The sequence below is a fragment of the Heterocephalus glaber genome, unplaced genomic scaffold (genome assembly GCF_053883595.1).
Source record: "Heterocephalus glaber isolate CG9 unplaced genomic scaffold, H.glaber_assembly_v1.0 deba00000676, whole genome shotgun sequence".
Lineage (NCBI taxonomy): Eukaryota > Metazoa > Chordata > Mammalia > Rodentia > Bathyergidae > Heterocephalus > Heterocephalus glaber.
This window is the reverse complement of record NW_028258156.1, coordinates 11,955,939-11,969,890: the sequence shown is the minus strand read 5'-3', so window position 1 is coordinate 11,969,890 and position 13,952 is coordinate 11,955,939. Positions and strand designations below refer to the sequence as shown.

Here is a 13,952-nt window from a genome sequence, read left to right as displayed (position 1 = left end):
GGGGATAAATATAGTGATAAAGGGATCAGAGTGTCATGAAAGTATAGAGTGGTCTGCCGTGGAGGCCAAGAAAAGCAGCAAGCATACTTACTGTGTAAACAAGAGAGAAAGGATATTCCAGGCAGAGAGAAGTAAATGTGCAGAGGTGCAGAGGTGTGAGAGAAGGCTGAAAGCTGCAGCCATGTGAATGTAAATGGAGTGTAGATTCCTCAGGGGAAAGTGGAAGGTGACGCAGGCTGTGAAGCCAGATGGAGTCTTAGACCATAGGAGCTTTGGGGGCAAAGAGCTCAGCAGGCTATTACAGGGTCCAGCCAAGAGTGAGCCAAAGCTAAGGTAATGGTTGTGATGATAGGAAAGAAGGAATACATTTGAAAGCTACTTAGGAGGTAGATAATCATGAGTGACCAGAGAGGAGCAGAACAGGGAAAGGAAGAATCTAGGATTCTCTCACATGGAGCAGGAGTGGAATGTTGGTATCATTTACTATGATACTAATTCAGCAGAGAAACACACGTTAGGGGACATTTACAGAGTGTGTTCCCGACATGCCGTGTTTGAAATGGCCATTGGTTATTCCTTTGTACTTTCACTGATTCCTAGAGTGACTACTGTGTGCCAGATGACTTGCTACACTGAGGAGATGGCAAGAGTCAGAATGCTCCATACACCCATGAAACTTACAGCCTAGTGGAAGAGACAGACATACATAATTACCCAACTAATTACTTAATTAGTAAGTAAGTAAGAAGGGGAGCTAACTTGTAAGGCAGCCTGCAGTAAATTCAGCAGAATAGTCTGGTCAGCTCAATGGTAGAGATGGGGGGTCTTTAGTGAATAGTTTCTCTCTGAAGCCATTAGTGAGATTGCTCAGACTCTGTTTGCACAAAGAACATGAAAGGAGGCTGAGGTTAGCATAATGTAAATATTTAAGCATAATGTCAACATTTAAGAAGAATGGTGGGTGAATAAATGAAGCTGGCAGAGAATGGTAAAGTAATTGAAAGGCATATGGAGAGGGTTGTGAAGTCGAATATGGTGAGTATAAAAAGTTCCATGGCCTTGGAACTGCAAGTCTCTGTTGGCTCCAGCAAGAGCCGGTGCAGTAGAGTGCTACTAGGACAAGTGATATTTCCGTCCAGCCTGTGCTGGCTTGTGGGAGCCAGATTGGCTCAACTGTTAGGAACTGTGCAAGTTGGTTGTTAAACACAGCCAGTAATGAAAATTACACAGTGCACTCTTATCATTAAGTTGAGTTAATATAAACATAATAAATATTTAAAAATTTACCCTCTCTAATTATTTTGTTACATTTTCTGTTTATCATCCTTTTAAGGTTTTTTACATCTATTTTATCTGAATGGTAGATATACTGTGTAGTATTGTGTGACTGCACATTTCTTTTCAAGTCTGTGCTCATTGAATTCACATTGCTATTTGAAATTAGCCATGATGTGAATATTATACTGTGGAAGTTGGCAGATAAAGGTTACAAATCAGAGATTTTGTTTTGCTGGTTTTGTAGACTTGAGAAAGTGATAGAGAAATTGTGAAGAAGGCAGAGTACATGTGCTTAAAATGTTGCTGGATATGTAGCAATTACATTACGAATTGCACAAAATATTGAGGAAATACTTTCCCAGTATTTGTAAAACTGTTATCCAATCCACAAGTTGATTTAATTATTGATAAGAAAATTTTCAACAAACATAGTAATTATCTCACATTAATCTTACTTATTAGTGCAAAAGGAGATATCGACTAATATTCATGTTAGAACATACCAGACTGGTAAATAGTCCTGAAAGCAACTTGTAAGAAATAGTTCATTTTATGAAATTTATAGAAGAGGATATTGTATTTTAATTATTTATAAATTGTATGCTATATATCCTTTATAATAAGTACAATTTATGAATATATGTGTATACATACACATATATATGTATCTGGGTACACATTCACACAGATACACACTTTTTTTCTGAGATCCAGCTGCTAAATGTTATCTTGCACAGTGGTTGTATATATGAAATGGAAGAAGCTGGTCACATCTGTTCTTTTGAAAAATATGACAGAGCAAGGATATTCCTTAGGTACCATGTGGTTAGGTAGTCAGATGACATTTGCCGGTTTAGGGACTCTTGTTTGTCTGTCTGTTTGAATGGATTTATAGTCCTAAAGTGAGGAGCAGTAGAGAGGAAGAGATTGGTGGTACAAGGGAAGTAGAATTAAGTGTTGGAGGAGGGCAACAAAGAAATGGGAGGAGAAAAAATGTAACTGCTGTGGGAAAATTAACCTTGAACACAGAGAAAGCCCCTATTCCTGTAAGGATGAGGAATGATAAAACTAAGATATGATAAATTCTAGTATGTGTACATAAAGTCATGTATATTAGTGAATTATAATTTAAGAAATGGGCAGGTTGAGCTCAAGAAAAATCGCATAAAGATACCAGTTCATTTGTGACTAAATCATAGAATAAGAGGTGAATACTTAACTGACCAGGGCAAGTATTCATGCTGATTTAATTTCTGAAATATTATGTTATATTTTTAGATTTTTTTTTTAAGGCTGAAATATTTAAGTAAAATTGAGAGACAATTTAAAGACACCTTACACGTTTAAATGTCAAGAATTATTTCTTTTACTTAACTCTACAATATAATGCTGCATTTCCATGGACATGGATTGAATTTCTACAAGATGATCAGAAGTGAAGTATAATTTAAGGTTTACTAAACTGCATTCATTGAATGCATGGATAGTTTGAACACAAGGTAAAATGTTATCCAGACTGCTGAAGAAAACAAGTCTTATTTTGGAACATGACTTTCTTCAGAATTGTAATTTATGACTTTTCACTTGGATTCTTGCTTTTAACACACACACACACACACACACACACTTCAATCAAAGAAGTGCTTAACATTTTGTTTAAACAGTCTCAGTTCTATTAGTCTTCCACTATTAAAATTTATAGTTTTTATTTTTTTCAATTGAAATATAATAAATAGAGCTGCTTATATTTGTATAGCACTTTACCATTTCAAATCATTTCAGAATCATTTTTCCGAATATTTTTTAAATAATTATTCTAATCATTCAGATGTGCCGGTGTACCAAACGTGGGTGTTGGTATTGAGTATATATATATAAAGTTTTCTCTTGCTGTGGCATTGTAGCTGTTTCTTTTTAGCCCAGCACTGTGGTTACACTGCTCTCTGTCTCTGCCTCTGCAGTCTTACAGCACCTCAAGCATCTGGCCAAGGATTTCAAGACTTTGGGAGAAGAGTCCTCCCTCTTTGTATCCCTATTTTTAGAATTATAACACTGCTGTGGCCCTGCTCAGGCAGCTGGTCCTTGTGTTTGTTGATTGGTTCTTGGTTGCAGAATGAAACTGCTGGCATGTTCAGGGTAGAAAATGAGGGAAAGGTCAGGCCAGCACCAGCTATGTGTATGTCGTATTTATAATCACTAAAGCAAAAGCTCTACAGAGTTTCCTCAGCAGAGTTCTGCTTAGTCCTCCTTGGCCACCTCAGCTACAAGAAAGTTTGAGAAAGTGAATATTTAGCTTCCCCACATCTATACACCTAGACAGCAAAGGGAAAGTTGGTGGGGAATGGCTTTCATCAGCCCATTAGCAGAGTTTGCCAGAGGGGATAATCTCAACTCCTGTCCAGCTCCAACCTTTGCATTTCTCTTACCAATTTAAGGCCATCTTCCCAGGAAAGCAGTGTTTTCAGTCTCCTTATCTGCAGGTGTGGGAGGAACTTTGTGGAATTCTAGCTAGACTTTATTTTTAATTGGTAAGGACAGATCTGACACAGCTCCTTGTAAAGGAGACGATCCATTCCTCGGTGTCAATCTGTAGAGCAGTCCAGAAAGGCAGATGCAACCTTGAAGTTGAAAGGGAACCGGTACGAACTGTATTTCAGTGCCAGGTACTTGGTTGCTGGGGAGGTCCCAGTAGAAAGCTCAGCAAAGAGGAAAGTAATCTGACCATGTGCCTGATAATACATTTTATATGTGAATGATTTAGACAAATAGAGCTGCATACATTATTGGATTGTTTTCAGGTTTGTGTGGGACTGTACCTCAAGACTTCTTGTTTGAAATATTTTAGTCTCTTTCTTTGCAGCTAAAAAAATACTAGAAAAGAGTGAAATTTAAGGCAACTGTCTGTTCTATGCACTACCAGAGAGAGCATTGTGAATAGAACTTAAGTGACTGTGTGTCTAAAATCCATCTTGGTACCAATCTTTCACTATTCACATTTACAAAAATGTAATACCTCAGACTCTGTAGGCATGGAATAATTCTTTGTTTTAGATTTATGAAAATAAAATTTAAATGATAAAATTTCTGAGTACAAGCTAATGAGAAGCTATTGTTTGTAAAATTAAATTCTCCTGTGAAGATGCAATGATAAATAAAGTTTTTATTCTCACGTCTCAGTGAATTGGGTGAAGTATTGGGTGCAGACATTTGTGTATATTATTTTGTTTCCTAGAGGATGTTGCTACTGTATTATTTTTCCCCTTTGAGGAATTTGATGCTCAGAGAGGTTAAGTTACTTGTCCAAGGTTTCAGTGGCAGTAGTTCAGAGCACTGTAATTTGAAACCAGGCAGTTTGCCATGCCTACCAGGTGTGCCTGTGTGCTCTTAATAATAATAACAATTAGGCATTATGCCACAGATTTTATGGTCATTTAATCTGTCATTCATTAAAATTTTAGATGTTGGTATCATTATCATCATCCCTGTTTTGCAGCTGAGAGCAGTATTAGAGCAATTCAGTGCTGTCTCAATTTCTCACACCTTCTAGGCATAGTGAAACTTCAAACCCAGGCAGTCTGACTCCCATGTGGAACCTAACCACTTCACTACACAGCCTGTATCGCTTTGTCACAAATTTTACTTGTGTCTTTATCGTTTTCTATAACACGTAATGCTTATTTCCAGAGAGAATTTCATCCACGTTGTGAAATTTCAGAAAAGTGTTCTCAGGTTTCTTAAGGATTTCATGCTGTGAGGCAATTTTCCTCTGCTAGATCAAATTTAGTAGTTATTTTTCTGGTATATGTTAATGCAAACTTGATATTGATTGCTTGTTTCTTGAACATCTGACCAGATCTTAGTTTAGCTCATTTTGTAGGTGATTTAGTGAATTTTTTGGTCAAAATTAACTAAATATTATATTAGAAAAATTCCAGGATGGGAAAATATGGCACACAAATTCAGCAGGGATGAAAGGTTATGCCAGACTGGAAGAGTTATTCTACTATGACTGCCTGATTTTTTTTTGATAAGGATGAGGTGGAGAATTTCTTTTCCTATTAATTTGCTTAAAGGATATTAATTGAAGGTACTGTGTACTCCCTGTGATTGGAAAGGAAATATGATGCTGCTTAGTCTCAAAAAATAATCTACTTCATTACAGAAACATTCATGTAAAATTATAGTTCATTTTTGATCAATAGCACTTCAATTTTAGTTCAAATGTATATCAACTAAAATTATAATGATTTGTTATATAAAAAAATAACTGTACAATTCCAGGCACATTTTGTAGCCTAACTCCCTTTCACCAAATTCAGTATTATATTTTGTAGTGATTGACTCACAGGAGAAAGATCTGTGACTTCTATCTTGCTGTGTGACCTTGGGGGAAAATTGGCTTAAATGTACGAAAGGATATTTCAGGCATTGACTCAGACTAAATAAATGTGCTAAATTTGATACAGCGAGTGGGAAATTTTTCTCACCACATGGAACCGCTAATGAGCTTGGGAAGTAAACATGGTTAAGCAGGCATAGTTGCCTTTTTGTTATAATAATTCTGAATTGCCAGTTAGCATGAAGAACATTTCAATGAACTTCCCATTTGTAGTTTTAGGACTGACCATAAAACCAAATCAAGCCACAACAAAATAAACTTTTTAGGTGAGAAGGATATAGTGGGTTGACTTGTGTTCTCTAAAAAAATGGTATGTTCAAGCTCTCTCCCCAGGTACCATGAATGTAACCTTATTTGGAAAAAGGGTCTTTGCAGATGTAATCAAGGTAAGATGAGGTCATATTGAAGTAGGATGGACTATTTATCCAGTATAATTGGTATCCTTATAAGATGAGAAGAGATAAACAGAGAATGTAAGGGGAGAGCACCATGTGACAACAGATACAGACACAGAGGGATGCAGCTGCAGCTCTAGCAATGCCAAGGATCCCCAGCCACCATGCAGCTAGAAAGAGGGACAGAATGATTCTACCCAGAGTCTCAGAGGGAGTCTGGCCCTGCTGGCACCTTCGGTTTAGACTTCTAGCTTTTAGAACAGTGTAAAAATATCTCTCTGTGGTTTTAAACTACTCAGTTTGTGATAGTTTGGTGTGGCAGTCCTAGGAAACTAACAGAAGAGGTGAGAATGGAGAAATGATGGAAAGAGTTGACATTAGTGATAGCGTCCTGTAGATTTGGTCTTTTTCCTGTAGTTCCGTATCTTTCTTTTTGTCCCCATGTTATTGTCAGAAACATCAAAAAACTTGGTTCTGTTTCGCTCTGTCACTTATTATGGCAACATTACCTAATCTCTCTGGGCCTAATTTGCCACATCAGTGAAGTGAGACTCTCAGACTCTTCTGCTGAATAGTAATGATGATCAACATCCCCGGGTTTAGTGCTTAACTTGTATTATTTCTTTTAAGCTTTACAAGAATCCTAAGAGGAATATATTATTGTTATCCCTACTTCACAAATGCGTAAAATAATGGCATTTCTCTGTGACTTCTCACTTTCTCTTGTCTGTTCCTCCAATGACTTGAACATGGGAGTCAGCACTGGAATGTTGTTAGTCTTTGTAGTTCCTAGATGGAAAAGGTGATAAGTATCTAACTTGATTTAATCTGGGTAGAAGAGGAGTGGAGGCCACTGGAAAGGGATGTTACGTCAACATGGTTTGCTCACTTTGGCCAAACCACCATTTCTTCCTGTATAAAACAGAGAATCTGTATTTTCTCTTTTAAAAATTCCTTATTTCTATCTTGCTTAACAAGTTCACTGTTGGAGCTACTTAGGTTAGGTTGTATCTTAATGAGATAGCTGCCATCCTTGGCATTCGCTACGTGCTAGGCACCTATAGCAATCTATGAGACTGGTGAAATTATTATTTCAGATATTACACACTGAAGTGTAAGAAGATGACATGGTTAGATCCTTCTCTAATTGCCTCCAGAGCCTATTTTTGTATATCCTTGTTTGGAAAAGCCATTACTATAGTGATGTGGACTAATTTGTCATATTAATGAGCAGCTTGGAAGCTAGGCATCTGGACTCTAAGAAGGTAGTGGCCAAGATAAGTAAGATGGGAAAACAGGAAACACCTGCAAAATGATGCATTACATAGAGATGGCCTAAGCTTGAGGATGGGGCCCAGCATGAGGGCCCCAGGGGTGTCAGCACTGGTAGGTCAGAGATGAACTTGGCTCCTTTTAGAACATTTTATCTGAAGCTCTTCTAGAGTTGATGTATCCTTAATTACCATAATTAGGGCCAAGCAAAAATTGATATTTCCTACTTAACTTTTTGGTTGCTTATATTCTCTCATTCAAGAACATGATAATACATGTGGAACTTTTAGTGAAATGATAGGTTACAAATCTGTATGAGAAATGGTGTTATATCTGAAACCAAAATGCATGATAAACTCATTCCATGCTGTTTCCTAGGAAGGCAAAGTCACCACGTCACATGCCTCTAATACTAAAAATTTTTTAGAAAATCCCACAAGCAGTAGTGTTTGAGTAGGTCTTAGAGACAAAACTGATCTGTCCAAGCCGTGTTCTTGGTTAAATGAAATATGAAAGACTGTCTGTTCTATCTCAATTGAAGATGCTTGCCATAGAAGAAATGTTTGTTATGGCACAGTAGAGAGACTGAAGCTACCAGTTTCTTGCTACTCAAACTTGCCTTGTTTAAATTTGTCTTCTGTCTTCTAGACACTAGAGAACGGTCAGTCTACTGAAGAGCAGGGCAGTATAATGATGGAAACAGGAAGAGAATTTGAGGAGTTTAGCCAGTTGAACCAGAGGGGTTTAATGGGAAAACATACTTGGACAGTGAATAGATGCAGGAAAGTCTGACTGTCTGTTTGGATTTTCCCAATATACCTGTCATGGTGAAGTGAAATATTTCTTGAACTGGAGTAAGTATGTTGGTATTTTGATCACAGCCATGCTACACATTAATATTATTACTGGGAAGTGGTGCTCTGTGACTGTAACTTTCTTCATGTGTAATGGAATGGATCCCAAATTCCTTTTCTAACTATAAGACTATAAGTGTCATTTTGACAATGCATGTCATCAAGTGTTGGCCATTCTTGAGATGTTTGCCATGACCTTGTTGTGCATGCCAACTCTGCCACTACAGAACATTTTTGGAGGTAATATAATGTGGACTGTATCACAGTTTTTATCTGGTAACCAATGTCTATCATGGTCAATGTCTATAATGATAATGGCTACTACTATTTATTAAATATTTATTATTGACCATAAGTCACCTGATACAGCACATGGGAAAATTTTGCACCCTTAGAACATTTGGCAATGTGTGCAGACATTATGTCTTCTTACAATAGAAGGGAGAATGCAAGTCTCCCTGGGTGCAGAGGCTAGTAATGCTGCTAAATATCCTGCAATACACAGGATAATCTTCTCCAACAAAGAATTATGTAGTCCAAAGTTCCAGTATTAATGAGGTTGAGAAGCCCTGATTTATAACCACTCTCTTCTTTTATTAATACAGATGTTGATTGTAGAAGATGTTATACCCATCTTATAGCTGAGGTTAAAAAAGATTAAGGAAATTCTTCAACATTAATTGGCAGTGATTAGAGACAGAGCCAGGATTGTATCCCAGTTTCTAAATCCCATTCCTCTTAAATTAAGGCCTGTTCCTCAAATACAAACCTTATCCCCATAAGGCTAACTTGGGAAGTTTCCTTACACTAGTTTCTTCATTTTTAAGATGAGATCTTCTGTCCTTTACCAGAAGTTTGTAGTAGTGTATTTGGGAGGGGGTAGTCAGTGGGGAGGAAATAGGGAATTTGGAGATTTTCAAAAAGTTGAGGTATTATGCTTAAATGTAATATTTTTGGCAAAAATCTGTAGTCATAAGCAGTGTGGGTGAAATACAAAGTGTATATTTAGACTTTAGTGTTGCTCATACATATGCATTGTTTTTAGATTAAGAATGAGAGCTTTTAGTTTTTGCTTCTCTTTGTATCTTTCAAAAGCAATTTGATTTGTTCTTCTCTTGGGCATGATGGTGATTTGTAGAGCTTGCTGGTTGTTGAGAATTTGACGACTCTTTGCGGGTACTTACAGATAAGAGTTTACTTCCAAGCTGGCAGAAAGGTAGATTTTGAGCATTTTGAACAGAAGATAAAGAGATATGAGAAAGGCCAGATCGCACTTTGGGGAGAAAGGTGGAGAGCATCACAAGGAAACTGTCTTTTATTTCCATCTCTGGTCACTGATAAATTTCAATTTTGGAATAAAGCCTGACAGGTAAATAAGATTACTGGCATATAAGAGAGGGAGAGAAGCTGATTTAAATTATTTTATTTGGAAACTTACATTGTATGAATGGAAAGTGAGGTTTAGAGAAATTGACAAATTCCCTCCCCTGTAAATATACTTTTTTTTTTTTTGGTCAAAACTGTCTTTTGAATACTGTACTTTGAGAATTATACACTGAATAGTAGAGACAGCTGCCCCGAGTGAGGCTTTACCTGTCTTTGCAGCTTTACATGTGCAGAGAGCAGAGTTATTTTCTGGAGACTTGTAGTAGCTTTGGTTGTTTTGCACGTCATCTGCACACAAAGCAAGGCACCTCTTTGATTTGTCTCCCATTCCCTCTGACAATGGGAAGATTTAATAAAGAAAGAAAGGACAAGACATGTAGCTAATACAGCCAAGGTAAGGTAGGTTCCATAAGAATATACAAGTAAATCACTGGAATTACCTGTAGAGGAGTTGAGAATAGTTTTTCATCAACATCCCAAATCCAACATTTTAAGGGAGTAATATACAGAGATGTTCTCAATGTGGCAGTCAAGTTAACCAAAAGAATGATTTCCAGCTTTTCAATGTTCATTGCAAAGCACTGAGAAGACTAAGGCCTAGCCCTTTCTGTCTTCTATGATACTATCTCCACTATTTTTACAGGCATTTCCTGATGTTTGTAATTTATGTTTAAGGGAGAAAAATTATTGTTTTAGAATAGTTTTGGAGACACTGAAACTTATAGTTCACGAAGAAAAGATGAAGAGGGCTAGGGATGTAGCTCAGTAGTGCTGCCGCCTGTTCCTGTCTCGCAAGCACAAGGTTCTGAGTTGGATCCCCAGCACCAAAAAAAAAAAAAAGATGACAAGATCTTGAGGAAAAAATGAGATTTTCTATATCATATCAAACCTTCATTTGAATTGCAATTGTTAATTTGTGTTTCTTTTTCACCCTTTCATGAAATGAAGCTATTCTTGTGTTTCTTCAACCTGCCAATTCCTCACAAGCTTGTGGTTTAGCAAAATGTAAATACAAGTTACAGTAATTACAGTATTGAAAAGCCCTCATAGCATTCAGTCATAACATTTTATTTAAGGTAGAGAGAGATAATTTCATTCATTTTCACAAGTAGTTGAAGGATTATGCTGGAATTGACTTTCTATAGAGACCATATGCACATTTACCAGTAGAATAAGCCCTTGCTGTCAGGTGTGTAGGTTGGTGAGAATTTTGGTATGCTTATGGGGGCAGTATTCTTGTAGGGGGAGAAGTGGATGAAAAGTAATGGAGCTAACATTGAGGGCATGCTAGTTTTCAGCACTGTGGGATGCTATGGCACAGGGAGCCTATATCATACTATTTTCATTTTACTGTTGAGGAAATAGAGAAAAAAAGCCACCATAACTGACAAATATTTTCTTCTGTACCCGGATCTTGTAGCTGGATCGAGATATTGAGCTTAGCTAGATGTAGTGGCACAGACCTGTGGTTTCAGTTACTCAGGAGGCTGAGGTGGGAGGATAACTTGAACTCAACCTGGGCAGCATTGCCATACCCTGTCCCCCAAAGCGAGACAAAACAAGAAGAAGGAAAAGGAGGAGAAAGAGAAGGAAGAAGGGAAAAAGGGGGAGAAGGGGTGAGAAGGATGAGGGGAAGAAGGAGACAAAGAAAAGGAGGAAGTAGGGAGGAAACTGACTTTTCTTGGGAGGGTTAAGTTGCATTTGGCTGACTTGAAAACAAATTCTAAGGATTTTGATCCATCCTTAAATACTCCAAAGATTTCTTCTAGTTAGGGCTTTTTCTTTATTTGGACAGAAAGTTTTCATACACTCATGCACACTACTCTAAATGCACACTACTACTTTAGATGAACTTAAAGGTATCTTGGTTATGAAGACAGTTTTTGGCACAATGGGCGATTATATCCTAATAATTAGTCTGATACTTGTTCAATTTGTAAGCCCTTGCCTTTAATAAAAAGTTACTTTCAATGGAATCTGCTAAGTTTCCTTAGTTCTGATTTTGTATTATTATTTGGTACTGCAAGAGGTCACAGGTCCCTTTTATTCAGAGCTATTTTATTCAAAATGGCAAGGAACATTTATCCATTTAAAGCCAGAAGTCTTAAATGTGATTTTTACACCTAATAACTCAGTTTCATCTTTGTGTATTTTAATTATAAATAGATATGCAACCCCCCAATTTAAAATAGGTTGCAATGAAAAGTTCATTGGGAACAGAGTTGTTTGGAGTTTGAAACATTTTTCCATAGTAACAATGTTAGGTTTCCAGGCCAACCCACAAAAGCCTATTTAAACCATATTGTATAATTTCTGCTCTAAAATCATCATGGGGCCCACACAACATATATAATAATATTTCTATTGGAAAATGCATTTAGAGTTTAGCTTGGAATAGACTAGAGCTTTACTGGGATAAATTTAAATATTTAAAAATCCTCCTCCCATTTGGCATGAGAATCAGTATTTTTTCCCCAAAGATGCTATCTGTGGTTCCCATGACCTGGGATAAAGACTGTAATAGGATGAAGGATGGCAGGGAGCAGGTGTCCTCCAAGGGTGGCTATATGGCAACACACTTTAGGCTGCAAGCAAGAAACTATTCAACACAAATAATTGAGTTTGTTCTCTGACATATGGAATCTAGAATAAGTGGTTCAGCAGTGGTTAATTTGACAGCTCTGTGAACTTAGTTCTAGTTAGGTTAGGCTCTTTGAAATACTTATAACTTCATGGTTATAAGATTTCTACAGTAGCTGCAAAAACAGCCACACATGAGAGCCTTCAAAAGATGAGGAATAAGGAGTGGTCTTTTATCTTAATGAGGAAAATATTTCCCCAAACACTTTCCCTCTAGCAGATTTCCCTTTACATACTATTGGCCAGAACTCTGAGTCACAAATTTCCTCTAAACCGGTCACTAACTACTGAGAATCAGATTGTTGGAATTGGCTTACAGTTCGTCTTTTTGGGGCATGCAGATGGCCACCTTCTCTAAGAGTGTTCTTGAGCTAATTTAGAGATTTGTTGACAAAGAAGGTGGAATATCTGTTGGGTTAATGTTATCTAAAGCTTCCTCACATTTGCACTGTGAACATTGACTTAGGGCAAGGTAATAAAGTCTAAGATTTTGTTTTAGCTTTCTGACCAGTGCTGTGATTTTGAAAAAGTCAAGTGCTTTTCCTTCCGGAACTCAGTTTCTATAAAATAAGGAGGTGGGATAGATTATTTTTGTCCTTGATTTATTCGTTCAAAAAATGTTTGTGGAGTACCTACTTTGTTACAGATAGTGCAGTCCTTCCTAGCTCTCCGGTGTCTGTGTAACTCCATGTGAGAAGCTGGTAAGTCTATGGGTATTGGGGCAGGAATGATGTGCTCAGATAAGACCTTCTGATAGTGGAACTCTAGGGTCTTGGTCAGCTTGTATCACTTCTTAATTTTGAGAAGCCAAGAGGTCCATCTGGTCCTGTTTGTTCTTCCCCTAGCTGTTGTTCCTGACAGTATTTGTCTTTCCATTGCGCATCTGGAACAACACAGAATTTCACAGTATTTTTTTTTTTTTTTTTTTAACATTTCTGCCTGTGACTCCCAAAAGAACAGAAGAACCTAACTAATGTTTTTTTTTTGGTACCGGGGATCGAACTCGGGTCCTTGCACTTGCGCAGCAGGCAGCGAAACCACTGAGCTAAATCCCTGGCCCTAACTAATGTTTTCTTAGTGTTTTGTTCTTGTTGTTTGCAATATTCTTTGCTTCACCACTTTTCTCAGTTATCTTTTAGCCCACTCCTTTCTCTTATTCCACTCCTGAAGTGCATAAAGTACGTAAAAGTAATACTCGTGCTTCCTTGTGTGCAGAATATTGAAATAAGATCTCGTATTTTCAAGAAATAGCCAGATTTGAGAGGAGGGAGGAGAAAGGTGTTTGAGGAGATTGTTGACTGGTACAGCTGTAGAAGTACCAGGGATGAAGTTGCCGCTCATCTTCTACCCTTTGTGTCAGTTGTAGCCACTTCTGCCTGCAGGGACACTGCTGAGGATGGCTTGCAGTGTGAGTAGGTGAGGGTCAAGGGCTGGAGAGGGGAAAAGGCTGCGAAGACAATGTCACAGATTTGTGGCACCAAGAGAGAAGGATGTAGGGAGGGGTTGATAGGAAAGAAATCATCTGCTAGGAGTCTAGGAGAGGTAACTTGATTTTGTGGATTGTATTTGAATGTCCATTTTCCAAGGAAAGGTGTTTTTTTTTTTTGGTACCGGGGATTGAACTCGGGTCCTTTCGCTTGCGCCGCAGGCGGCAAAACCACTGAGCTAAATCCCCGGCCCAAGGAAAGGTGTTTATGTGTGTCCAATACAGCCTAAGATAAGGATTAG

The 13,952-nt window shown here is 37.7% G+C and overlaps 1 protein-coding gene across 3 annotated transcripts in view; it reads left to right on the top strand.

The window, feature by feature from the left end:
* The window catches only part of LOC101705971 (histone deacetylase 9), a 715,280-nt gene that overhangs the window by 21,802 nt on the left and 679,526 nt on the right, over positions 1–13,952 (top strand). The gene's annotated exons all lie outside the window — the stretch shown is intronic.